General features: G+C 41.7%; 1 long non-coding RNA gene across 2 annotated transcripts; it reads right to left on the reverse strand.

Annotated features, from left to right (window-relative positions):
• Positions 1–7,271: 7,271 nt before the first annotated feature.
• On the reverse strand, positions 7,272–13,370 carry LOC307216787. 2 transcript variants are annotated; one of them, XR_013839314.1, is made up of 3 exons: positions 12,524–13,370; positions 11,571–11,672; positions 7,272–7,488 (listed from the first exon to the last, which is right to left on the reverse strand). It is a non-coding gene; the product is annotated as an uncharacterized lncRNA (long non-coding RNA). The 2 variants fall into 2 exon arrangements; XR_013839315.1 differs by having other exon boundaries at positions 11,571–11,675.
• Between the last annotated feature and the right edge of the window lie 853 nt (positions 13,371–14,223).

Below are 14,223 nucleotides of genomic sequence, written 5' to 3' on the forward strand. Positions count from 1 at the left end.
CAGAGGTGGCTTCCTCTTTTGTCTCATGCAAAAAACAAACAGACCCATGTCCTTCACCCCATGCCTGGGTGGCAGCAATGGTGGCTGCTACAAGAAAAGGGATAGCCAATGTTTGCAGAAAATAATGCAAAGTGATCTACCTTTTCAGGGGGTGGAATGCCTAGCTGAATGTATATGTGAGGAGCATATGGTCTGTATATTTGGGGAGCATGTGTGCATGAAGTGACTGACTGATGGACACTTTGACCATGGCCACTGCTGGCATGTGCCCCTTGGATGTTTGGCCAACCCTCAGGGCAAAAAAGGGTTAGCCACTCCCAGCCTCGTTGTCTCTACAAATTGAGCAGGCCTGGCCTTGCTGTAAACTGACTATACAAGGAATGCGTTTCTTCTGCTCTATTCTTCTGCAAAACACTGAACTGCAGTTTTGCAGGCACGCCTACCAAGGAGTCTGCTTTGATAGTTTGCTGAACCTTCTTTCGATCCTCTCCTGCTTCTGGCATCTGCTCTGTTCTCACCCTTCCACAGGCATTTGCATTTTCCAACACCTAAAATGCATCTCTTCCAGATGCCAGTGTGAGATGCATACATTTCAGAGAATGACATATTGTGTCAAGAAAGGTTAACACAATTTATTCATCATAAGCAGCAAGGCAGAGAAATTTCTTGATCAGTGGAAGCTGTAAATGCAACTCAGAACCCTATTGATTTTCAGCAGTTTTTGTCCCATGATTAATTGTTTACACTGTGTTCAGTGTTAGGCACCAGATAACACATTATTCTTAGTGTTATGACAATATTCCCCACTGACAGCCTTTAGCTGTCTACACTGTCTCCAGCAGATTTGGCAAACATTTCCTGAATTTTTAATGTTGGCTTGTTTTTCACAAGCTGCATGGCTTTGTTTTTTTTAAAAAATGAGAATTTAGTTAGGAGCAGGGAACCGCAGACCTGCATTGCTCTACATGATTAATTTCAGATTAATTTCAGTTTGTACCTGTACATATTTAATGGCATTCTATACCCCCAACTAATTCTTAAAAAAAAAAATATTTTTTGTTACTGTAGATACACTGCATGTTCATGAAGCTGACAAGACTGAAGGCATACTCTGTAGGGCACAAATTAGTTTGTAAAATATTAACAGTGTTCGTTGGGAGAAGGATATTGTCAGCCTTAACCTCCCTGGTTTGATTTAAATGTGAATATTTTATTCCTGAAGCAGTTCTCAATATCCCATGACAGGGCAATTAATTGTGAGGTTTTTATGCCCATAAAGGTTTGTGTACAAATCACATTTTTTACTGTGCTTCTGATTCTATGGAAGTTGCCATATGTCTTCAAAATGATCTGTCCTCTGTTGATTCTGAGTTATTATGAAATAATTATCTGTAACCATAATTTAGAACAGGTCAGCACAACTTGGAACCACCAAGGTATTTGCCAACCTTTCCCAGCCCCCAAATGTTTTGCCTTCCTGATGTTCCGAATGGCAACTCCCATCATCTGTTACCTTTAGCTAATCTGGTTGGGGCTGATGACAGTTGTAGTTGAACAACAACTGGAATTTACCAGGTTGGAGGAGCCAACAAACATGCATTGTGGCCTGCTAGGTGCTTTATGACTTCCTTTTCATATGAGTTCTACTAGTTTAAGTATTTAAAGGTGAAACTCTGAAACTTCTTTGAGTGATAAAATGGGGGTTCTTAGAGGGGAAATGGGGCTGTGTCTTACTCCTACTTAGAACAGACCCATTGAAATTAGTCAACATGACTAGCTTAGGTTTAATGATTTGAATGGGTTTACTGCATACCCTCCAACAATTCTCTGATGAAAATAGGGATATCCTATTCCATACCCTTCAACATTTCTCCAATGAAAATAAATATGTCTCCTCCAACATTTCTCCAATGAAAATAGGGTTGTATACTGTGACTTTATGTGAACTGTAATAATTAGGTTCAATAGCCAACCCACTTTCTATTTCCATTTTATTGGTGCATGGAGTGTCTCCATTTAGACTCTTTTAGCATCTGAAACATTTTCTGTGCTACCAATATGTGGGTGGATAAAGGCTAGCTGTGAACCTGCTTCCTGAACTTTAATCAGGAACAACGTTTCAGTCAAAGAAAATACAACACTAATTTAAGGTGTTTCTAGGTTGTTTCATTCAACAGTTAGTTAGAGTGTTGTCATTGCTGTGTGATAGGTCTTCACTGAGACATATAGCAAGGTTATTGGGTGATACCTGTTTGAGACAGATGCTATATAAAATGCAAGATGCCCCGCCCTGTCCGTCCCCCCCACCAATGCAGGCCCTTGTGGCATTAAAACATTACTTGCCAGTTCCAAGTTATTGTTGCCCTTGATGATTCAGCGTAAGCCTGAGTCTGTAGAAAATGTGTCTTTTCAAATAATAAAAAAGGTTTAATGTGTTTATTCTGTTCCCTTTTCAGCTGTTGTTTCTATAGAGGGAATAATGGTGATGGATGGGCCTGTAATTTTCATATTCACTACAGTCTTTTGAAATTGGTTTTTTCATGTGCTCAGCAGGGGTGGGTGGAGAGAACAGGTGTGTACTTTGAGAGACTGACATTTATGGTGATTTGGTTCACATTCGCTGCTTTTCCTCATGTTTCGATCATACCGCCTTCTTTCCTTTCTCCTCCCCCCTCCACTTTCCTTTACTTAATTTTTAACACAAGCTAATTCCAGCTCTGTGTGCATCTGTTCCTTGCTTTCAATTCATTTTAATGTGCGTTCTCCTAAGACAGTTTAGAGGCTCATGTATTCATCGGGCAATTCAGAACAGATTTTCTGAACTTTTTGCCTTACCAGTGAAGCATCAGTACATACGTCAGATTTTGAATAACTTTGGAGTGTCAAGTAATTTCCTAAACCTAGACTAGTCTTCTTCAGCCTGTTGCCCTATATACATTTTGCCTGGTAACTCCCATCCGCCCCAGTCAGCTTCACCATGCTGGCTGGGACTAATAGGAGTTGTAATCTGGAGGAGGTCAATCTATATGTTTAATTGGCAGGGCTGGATTAAGATCAATAAGAGGCCCTAAGCACTTAAAAGATTTTGGTGCCCTCATATCCATCTAATTCAAAATATAATCAATAAGAAACCATAAAAAAATTATTTTTCAAAATGAAACAAAATCTACAGTAAGAGGGAATATAGTGTTTATTTTTGTATATTTGTATAAATACAGTGGTACCTCAGGTTAAGTACTTAATTCGTTCCAGAGGTCCATACTTAACCTGAAATTGTTCTTAACCTGAAGCACCACTTTAGCTAATGGGGCCTCCTGCTGCTGTCGCGCCGCCGGAGCACGATTTCTGTTCTCATCCTGAAACAAAGTTCTTAACCTGAAGCACTTTTTCTGGGTTAGCGGAGTCTGTGACCTGAAGCATATGTAACCTGAAGCATATGTAACCTGAGGTACCACTGTAAAGTTTATTTTTGTTTAGTTGCACCATATGGCCCATGGTAAATCCAGCAATGGAAAACTTCTGTGGTGCTCCCTTCCCTTGACTCCCTAAGCACGTGCTTATTTTGCTTAATGGTTAATCCAGCCCTGTGCACTGTCAGCCTTACAGGGATGTTGTGAACAAAGCTTCCTCCAAACATGGGGCAGCCATCTTTTCCCCATACAGTATCACAGGAAGTGATGGCATTCACTGCCACTTCTGGGGGCTTTTCACTCAAAACTTTCCAGTGAGCACAGCAAGCGCCACACTATTGCAGCAGCTGCAAGTAGTTAGAAGTGATTCTAAAAAATAAAGAAGAGCCAGGAAGTCCTCAGATCACTTAATAATAATAATAAAAAACCAAACCTTTCATCAGGAGTGAGATATACTTGGAAAGATTTGCAGATGAGCTCTCTAATTTGCATGTCTGTATTCCAATCTGAGCATGATCTGTTGGCTGCAGATTGTGGAGGTTCACTCCAAATGGTTGAGCAAAATCCTTTTGCATGCCAAGTCTTCTGTTTGGGAAATGAGGAAGTAAAAGGACTGGCCACTGTGAGAACAGAATACTGTGCTAGGCAAGCCTTTGATCTGATCCAGCAGGGCTCTTTTCATATCTCCAACAGGGAGACTTAAAGAATGTATCTGTCATGAAAGCCCACGCCTAATGCTACTTCTAGCCCAGTGTTCACTTCTGGATGCTTTTGAAGTGATTGCAAAAGGACCTGCAGAGTGACGATGCACAGCGTTAGAGTTGGGCAAGGCTGCTGAGGTAGATTGGGGAAAGATGCGTCCCAGGGAGCAACAGCTGTGGGAGATTTATGAGTCTTAGGGCAGGTTGTTCTCTGCCCGTATTTTTCTAATCTCCTTCTCTGTTGAGAATGCCATCCAAGCACAATTCCATAGGTGTGCATAGTAATTAGGAATGGATGGACTTACTGCCTGAGGGCAAAGTGAGAACTTCGCCAGAGCAGAAAGAGAGGCATAATTAATGGACATAATATGGAAATGCATGTAGGATTGTGTGCGTTTTACATTGTGCTCCAGAAATGAGGTGATAGCAGTCATTCATATTGTTGATAATTATCAGTGCTATTTTTCTAGAAAAAGAGGTGCTGGACATCACCATGAACACCTCCCTTGTTCTCTTATGATGACAATGGAACCCACCTGAGAGGTGCCAGAACTGAGTTCTGGCCAAAGAAAAAGCCCTGTTGATAATGTTGATAAACTATCTCTTGTTGTTAATGTCCAAGAAGGCTGAGGTACATAGAGGAATGTTGGCATTCCCCTCAAACCTCTTGTCGGCCTTCAACCATATTTGTCCAACAATGGAGAAGTATATGTATCTGCACATATAGTTGGGGGAGCTTGAGACTCTTATCTCAAGGTCATGGGTTTGAGCCCCATGTTGGACAAAAAGATTCCTGCATTGCAGAGGGTTGATTCTAATGACACAGACAAAGAATCATAGACCTGAAAGGGACCCACAGATATGATCCAGACTAATCCCCCAAACCTATAACAATATCCTACAAATGTGGCTGCCACTTATCTCCTAATTCCTAATTCCACATTTGACCTGGTGAACTGGGTATGTGAGCTTTGGAAAGAGCTGGAGAGAGAAGTTTGACTCTCTCAGCTATGCTGAATCCAAAGATATGCCTTTTGGGGGAAGGAGGGGTTCCCTAGGGACCTAATAGGGAGGCAAAATCTGCTGGAGCCCCCCCATCCTATGGTTAAGTTGTATATGTGTGTAAAGAAAACCATATATACTAAATACACCCTTGAGCTTCATTCCAAGGAAACTAAACCCTGGGTACATGATAGGACCCCTGGAGTCTCTCACTGCTCAGAGACGGGGGTACACACACAATATAGACAAACATTTTTTAAAAAACGTTTCTTAGCTGTTTATAGAAAAAGTCCTAGAAAATTCTGCTTCCTCTTACTGCAATGAAATTTGAACCCTATAAATATTGTATAGGATTTTTTCTGCCTGACTTTGGTGGCATCAGGAATGCATTTTTTGAGCTGTAATCTTAATAACATGGAGCACAGTAATTCAGTTCTGGTAGCTCTAATGTGGGCTAAGTGGTTAAAGAGTGGAACCTTAAGCTTTCACAATTTTTAGAAAAAAAGATGCCTGCTAATGGTTAGAAAGCACCCAAGTGCTTTTCAGGTGTCTAAGGAGAGATAAGTGGCACTTGAGCTTTTGGGTGGCTTTTACAAGTTCACCTGTGATTTTGAATTAACTTTTGGTGATGAGATTTAGCAGTGCCATGCTACACCCCCAATGCAATGGTGGCCACCAACAAAATGTAAATGAAGAAAGCAAAAACAAAAAAGCCATTGTTAGAAAGAAGGCGTAACATAGCAAAACACACATGCATAGGAACACTGCTATCACCAATAGCAGCACAGAGCAACCACAAAACCTGCCCATTACCTATGCATTGTTTAGTTGTTTAGTCATGTCCTACTCTTTGTGACCCCATGGACCAGAGCATGCCAGGCACTCCTGTCTTCCACTGCCTCCTGCAGTTTGGTCAATCTCGTGCATACCCATGCATAGAGAGCATCAAACAATGCACAAGGAAAGGCAAATTACTTAAGCAGCATCATGACCATGGGCTTGGAGGAAGAATTAAAGGCCGAGAGGGAATTGCTCACAGGGCTAACCACAGTGGTCTCCAGAAACTGCAGTACATGATGAGGCTATTCTGCCAACACATCTGTGACCTGAGAAAGTTGCATTGATGCTCTCTGACCTTGAGGCTGCTTGCCCAGAAGTCCCACCAAACCAGAGTCTTCGCCCTAAGCACGTATAACAAGTCCCCTTTAAAAAGAGGAATATTTCAACCATTTCAACATTGTTCTGAATATTTCAACCATTTCAACATTGTTTCACCTTGCTCTACTAGAGTCAGCTCCTGGATCAGAACAGCTACTTCAAAAAAGAAAAAGAAAAAAGAAGTAGTCCTGGATAAAGTGTGCTTTCACCCGATTTCCTACTTGTACAATCTGAGTTCTTTAAACATGGTGACAGGATGTTATTATCACATGAATTGACATCTGAGGTGTGTATCCTCTGGCTAAGACATCTATTCCATTGTTGGTACGGCATGACTAGGTGCAGAGTAGGTCTGAATTCTATCTTCTATTGTGGCTTTTGAGAGAGAGGAGGCAAGGGGCAATCAGTCTGGATTTTTAGCTTCAAAAGGTGTGCTTAACTTAAAGTTGTGTCCTTTTCTGGAATAGCATTATGCCATAACTGAGGCTAGGACCCAACCTCTGAATGAGCTTTGGCTTCCTCCTAAGTCCCTTGCTTCCTTGCCTCATCTGCAACCCTCTAAAATAGGGTTTCCCAAACTTGGGTCTCCAGCTGTTTTTGGACTACCAACTCCCATCATCCCTAGCTAGCAAGACCAGTGACCAGGGATGATGGGAATTGTAGTCCATAATCAGCTGGGGACCCAAATTTGGGAAACTGCTCCAAACTGTTCCCCTATGTGCCAGTCTTATCATGCTACTCTTGCATCAATGTTTCACCCTGGTTACACCAGCATAGATCCATCTCATCATCATACCAGTGGCTCCACCACTACAGCTACGCTATCCTCATCAAGAAGTTATAAATCAAGGATAGGGTTGTGCTTGAAGATTTACTTTTGAAAAACTTATGTAGAAGAGCTGCACTGACTAGCAGAACAAAGGGCTGAACCTTCTTAGGTGCTCTATGGCAACCTGGTTTTTTTTAATCAGAAGAACATTTAATTTCCAGTACTCCATTTTATTAATAAAACTGACCTACATTTCAGAAACATGATATTGCTGAAAAGAGTACATTGTAGTCTACATGTTACCTTGCAGCTATTCTGTAAAAGCCCTGAGCGGTGGCTCTTTTTCATATTACTATTGTACAGTAATTCTGATGCAATTCGTACAGGTATCAAAAGGAGAGGATGAGCAGCTTCTTAGTTCTTGATTCTTACCTCACACATGCTGGCCCTAAAAAAAAAAAAAATACACACAACAGAAAGTTAACAGAAATATTCAAATCCCCAATGCACATATATAGCCTTTGAGGGGAATATCTTGCAGAAAAAGAGAATAAAATCTTTATTCACATCGCTTTTGGATGGCATCACTCTCTTCTGTGGTTTTCAGTCCTATGGTTGCCACTGTTTTCCTGATAGAGACTGTGCTGTTCACAGTGGCATAGGAGAATTAAACAGTGTTTCAACTATAGGCAAAGTTCCCTCCTGTTGAATTTCTCATCTGCCATGTAGCTGTTAAAAGCAAAGATCCTCTATCAACAAATGGGGCGGGAGTGGGTGGGGAACAGCTCTAATTGGTGCTGGAAAGAAGCACTTAGATTAGTTTTCTGACCAAGCATTTTCATACAGTTTCAAACACAAGCTGTGATTTCCCTTGAATCCATCTGGTTTTTTCTGGTAGTAACAGGAAGACTGTCCTTCACATAGTTGCCTCTATTTGTGGCAGGTAGTAAGCAGGCAAGCGTCCTTATTGATTCTGCCATGCAAACTTCAGCTGGACATGGCAGCAGCATCAGTTAGTTCAGTATAAGAAGACTGCATTTAGACATATTAAAATTTATTTTCTTCAATACTTTTTTGCCTTCCTGGTAAAATAAGTTATCAAAGTGGCTTACAACATAATCATTTGGATGCACATTTAATATACTGGGAAATATGTATTTAAGAATGATCCATCATCATATCATCTGCTTCCTGACCTTGTCCAATCATACAATTTTAAAATTAAACTTCACGGGGGATCTCCAACTCAAAGAAAGGAAACCAAATTGCATGCCAAACCAATATCTTAAAATCTTAAGTTAATATTGAAAATCCTGCAGGTCACATTTACTTATATTTAAAAAATAATTATGCAAAATCATCAGTAGGCGAACTATAATATGCATAACTGAAGTGAGTTAAATGATATGAAGAGTTCCTTGAACAAATAGCTATGGGGAACATGTACTTATACATATACAGAGCCATTAGTGAGAATCCATAAGTCTGCTTAATTAGACTTAATTTCAATACTGCTGTAGTCAACACAGAAGCGGGGAGATATGAATATAGACGTTGATGTGGTTGTACGATAAGGGGCTAATTGGATGAATTGGTTTTGACTAATCAGGAAACAGAAAACTTTGAAACAGGCATACATGCTGTAGGTCTATTCAGCAACCATATCCGCCATCTCTTCTGACGGTGAAAAGAATCTTAAATGACTTTCAGAACAAAGATCATACAAGCACTTTATCAGTAGTATGGGTTCTACAAATACAGCTTAGAATAGCGCTGATAAATCTTAGGATCTATAAGGTAGCCTTTCCTAGTTTCAGCTCTCTGTGTGTTTTGAGTCCATAGATGTTTGAAATCCTTGGATTGTGGCTCTTCTGGAGAACTTTGGGCATGGAGCTATTTTGTAAGAAGTGAGTGACAACTGTGTAATGCAAGAATATTACAATTATGTTTATTGCATAACTCCCTTTCTCTTCAAGCAACATGGTACTTGTGAATTATTTCTATAGTAATGGGGAAAATCTGGGCTTCCAGATGTTGCTGGCTTCGATTCCTATAATCCCTGACTATGCTGGCTGGGGCTGATGGAAGTTGGACTTGGAATTCAACAAGATCCACGGAACCACAAGTTCCCCTTCCCTGCTATATATAGTAACTAGCAATTGGCCAGCATTCTGGTGTCTCTCTTGAGGTCTAATATACCTTAGATTCATTTCTTCCGTAAAAGAATAGTATTTGTGTATGCTGCTTGCTTGTGATATTTCCACCTTCCTATGTGAGTTATTGGATTACAGTGAGCTGAATGGAGTATAATTGGAAATCTAGATGTGTTAGCAATGAAATGTTTGAAAACAGTATACTGAGCTCAGCTTGTGCGGCATCAGTCTGCAATTTGCCCCAGCACAGATTCACGTTTAAGTCGGTTAGGAAAAGATGTGACCTTCTCTTTTCACTGGGTGGTTTAGGCTGTTAACAATGGTTGTCTGCTACCAACTGGCTCCAAAGGCTGGAATGTGAGGGGAAGCACCAGGCTCCCATTTTGCTTTTCTCATGACACCTGCTGTGTTGGAAATGAACCACATGGCCTTAGTCATTTTCACTCACAGCAGGTTCTTCAAATTGTGGCACAAGATTCTATAACACACCAGGTGTCTCTCCCCCGTCCCCCTTGAACCCAAGGAAAAGAGAAAAAGTAAAAGTATGTATATAGAGAAAAGCTGTATATGCAAAAGAACAAAGCGGAGAAGAGAATATGGGAAACCACTAAAAAGATATGCTGTTGCAGAAATAAAATCTGTGTGCAACATGGTAGGTTTTGTACTGAAACATTTAAAAGGCTGGTGAATAGGAGATAAAATGGCAATTCTTGTTGGGAGACTGGCCATCAGGAATGCACGTGACAGTTGAGGTTGCGTGGGAATCTTTAGCAAATGCTGTTAGTGCTCTTCTAATCACATGGGATTCCAATTACTGTCCTCTACATGTACTAATAATGGATACTGTCTCTCCAAGGAATTGCCATTTAGAAGACAGACACATCTCTGCCTCCTGTGGGCATGGCATGGCCAAGCCTTGCACTGTCAGGAGGAGGAATGGGGAAGGAGCTGAAGAAATCAAGTGCAACATTCTCTTTCCCATTTGATCTAGGAAAACAGATTTAAGATCATTTAGGAGTGGGGGTGGGATAGGGGAGAGAAAGAGACAAGACTATAGTGCTAAAATATATCACATTAATGTCTCCCTTGTTCTTGAAAAGAAGCACGTGGAGGCACTGCATTTGTAGCCCATGTGTATGAAGAAAATAACTCAAACAAACTACTGCTCCAACACACAACTTACTGGGCTATTAATCTTGCCGTTCGTGGAAGGGGGGGGGGATACTTTCAGCTAGAAAACTATTTAGATTACATGGGAGGTAGCATAGAAAGAGAATGAATTAAATTTAACATTAAAAGAAAAAAATAGCAAAATTCTAGTCAAGGATTTTATTCCCTCTCTTCCTCTTGCCTAAATGAAATATCCCTGTTGCAAGGACATATTGCAAAGCATGGCTGAATGCCTGCATATCTTGGGGAACGTATCTAAACGTGATTCATAGGAAGACACAAAAGAAATGATGAACCCATTTAACGGCGAATTGTTCCTTTCGGGATTGTGCAGCTAAAGAGGAAAAGCTTGGTTAGCTATAAGAATGTAGCTCATGAATTTTCTTCCAGGTGTAAAAAATAATAATATCCAAGTAACCAATGTATGAAATTAGAATAGTTGTAGCAAAAAGCAAATAAATGCATGAAAAGAATGATGCACAGTCAAATATGCAAACATGAAAATCAGTTAGAATCTTGAATCTAGCAGTACAAATCTGTGTCCTTTTCTTTGGAGCATTCCCCAACCTGTATGTTCCAGATATTGTTGACTACAGCTCCCATCAGCTCAAGCAAACATGGCCAACAGTCAGGAATAGTGGGAATTATAGTCCAACAATATCTAGAGCACACCAGGTTGGAGAAGGCTGGCCTGTGCTTATGTACTTGTATGTAAACATGTCTGTGGAGGAAACAAATGGGATATAATGAGCTCCATCTGTTTGTATGATAGATTAAAGGCAATGTAAAGGTAAAAGGTAAAGGTACCCCTGCCCGTACGGGCCAGTCTTGACAGATTCTGGGTTTGTGCGCCCATCTCACTTAAGAGGCCAGGGGCCAGCGCTGTCCGGAGACACTTCCGGGTCATGTGGCCAGCGTGACATCGCTGCTCTGGCCAGAGCCAGAGCCAGAGCCAGAGCCGCACACGGAAACGCCGTTTACCTTCCCGCTGGTAAGCGGTCCCTATTTATCTACTTGCACCCGGAGGTGCTTTCGAACTGCTAGGTTGGCAGGCGCTGGGACCGAGCAGCGGGAGCGCACCCCGCCGCAGGGATTCGAACCGCCGACCTTTCGATCGGCAAGCCCTAGGCGCTGAGGCTTTAACCCACAGCGCCACCTGCGTCCCTTAAAAGGCAATGTAGCACTGATAAATTCAGGGGTTACTAACCTTTTTGGGCCCATGGACACACTAGCAAACCAGACAAACAGTTTTGTGCCGCACACATATCAAAGCCAAGCTGCAATAGAATGTTTCTTTCCAATGCTCTGTCTACTGGAAAACAAACCCAAAGGCATTCAAGAATCAGTTGGATCCCATTAGCCTAAAGGACAGACCATCCTAGTCTTACTCTGCCCACCCTGCAGGGCTGGTTCAGAACTATAAGGCCAAATATTAAACTAAATATACTATGAGAGAACAATGCAAAATGTTATTGTTGCAAACAAAGCAGCAATGAAAACTTTCTGAACCAGGATGGATGAACAGTAGATTAATCATAAACAAGGCAGAGAAACCACACACACACAAAATATCTAAGAGCATTTAAAAAATAATAATTATGTGTTTTTGTTTTTGAGCCTTGCCAGCTAAAGGGGAGTTAAAATATATAAAAAGTCTGTTTTAAAAACTGATGCACATTTTGGGGCTTTGGAGGAAGTATTTTGTTGGCAAATTGCAAATAAATGATAGACCAAATAAACTACTGTTGAAGTGAAATTACCAGGTGGTCACTCAATATCATTTTCTTTCTTTGTCTGCCCATCTTGAGTTTATAGCCACAAACAGCACGGTTGTTTTTCTCTTCCAAGCACTGTGTTGCCAGTATATATGTGCATAAAACAAGGGCAATTTATAATCAGCTCATATAAATCTGGCGCCTCAGGTTTTTCCTCGCAAATTACCGGTAAGTCCTCTATGAAGTTTAAGAATTGGAACCTGCTTTGAAGTTGGAAACTAGATTGCGCACATGTGACTTTCCTCCCTCCTCTGGGACCACTCCTACCTGGCTTTGAGTTTGCACAGAGTTACACTTCATATGTAAGGGTCTTTAAAATCTGAATACATTAACAGCAAGGAACCTGCATTGTAGGAAATATGACTTGAAAGGCACCCACACTCACCGTGAAGTTGAAGCATATGAAATGCTGCACACAGACGCCCGCTCTGGCAAATGGCATCCACACGTGGAAGCAGACTTGTTGCTTGTGCCGTTGTTGCAGATACCAGCTGATGCGCATCGGGACAAACATTCCTGTTGACACTGAAATGGTCAATATCCCTCCCCCCAAATCAGGCAGAGGCACCTTCTGTGACCAGCGTCCCTGTTCTCATTGCCATTGCCTGGTTTTCAGGAATCCCCTTTTCTCTCAACCTCTGTGCTGCATGCCTCCCTATTCTGCAAGGTCTTCTAACATTTGGGAGAGACTTTGTAAAGGGGCAGGATCAGGGGGCTATGGTGGGGGGGGGGAAGTAGATGGGAATAAGGAAAGTTCGCTTCCCCCTGCCCCCTTCTGTGGGCATTCTCTGGGTCCACTCTTTCATATGGTATAGTCCTCTGGTTGACCATTCATGTTCCTGGAGGCCACTTTGAGAAGTGAGAGGTGGACCAATATCTCAACCTCTAGCCCTCTGTCACGGGGCCAGGAGTCAGCTTTGCCTGTCTGAAGGGGGAGAAGGCGGAGTGACTCCCACATGCAACTGATCAGCCTTCAAGGACACTGAGGAGAAGACACGGATAAGGACCAGCTGGCTACAGCCTTCTTAAGCAGAGCTTCCAGCAGCATTCAGATGCTGGTAACAGCGCTTGTATTTCCTGGCCCTACCTTGCTGCTTCCTGCTAGTCTTGACCCTTGACCCTCTGATCATCGGATTTCCTGACCCCTGGACCATCTGACCACGCAGATTGCTGTGTGCCCAACCCTAAGACTGGATCTGACTTTGGATGCTGACTCTTTCTCCAGGCAAGTACACCTCAGAGACACTCCTGGTTGGCTGGCCTCTCCCTCCACTGAACTCTGCAAGTTGTTGCCCAGCAACGAGATTATGACACCCTTCAAAGTAGCCTGCTTGTAAATTTTGCTCTGGAATACATATTTTCCTCACCAGATGTTTCTAAGTAGGCTGCTATTGGGCCTGGTGGCTTCTTGGAGGCTATATTTGACTGAGGAGTTGCTGTTCCATAATGCAGTCTATATTCTTTGTTGCTTATAGCCCTCTTTCAGGTTAATCAGCCACAGCAATTCCTACAGACTCCCTTGGCTCCAAATTCATTTTCATGCTTTTAGTTCTTCAACCTTCCTATTGTTAAATGAAAAAAAGTTCACTTCACTTTATAAAATAAGCATGTTTCACCTCTTTCCGTTTTAACATATGCGCCCCAGTTTTATTTATTTTGTACAGTTTTGAGGTGTTGCATCAAGCTGTATCAATCATATAGCACGGTTCTATACAGCAGTGTGATTGACAGCAAGGAGCTGACACATAGCAATCCAAGCAGTTCAAGTTCTAAATCAAGATGTATTCAATGAATATATTTACAGCTGGAAATACTTCTTGCTCATCTTTATAAATGAGATTGCACATTTTTGGTTAAAAAATATAGCACAGATCTTTTCACCTTACTTTTTTACCTGTCACTTAAACTGTCCTGTGACATTGAGTCTCATAATCACCATTCATAACCCTGTCAATATTAGTTGATGTATGGAAGCTTCTTTGAATATAACTTTACTTGGAGCATGCTCACGGACATTCAGTGAAAACCTGTGCGTTCCTCACATCTGTTGTGTCACTGGCAGCTTAATCTTTCTGCTACCTGCGT

The sequence above is a fragment of the Podarcis cretensis genome (assembly GCF_951804945.1).
Source record: "Podarcis cretensis genome assembly, chromosome: 5".
Taxonomy (NCBI): Eukaryota; Metazoa; Chordata; class Lepidosauria; order Squamata; family Lacertidae; genus Podarcis; species Podarcis cretensis.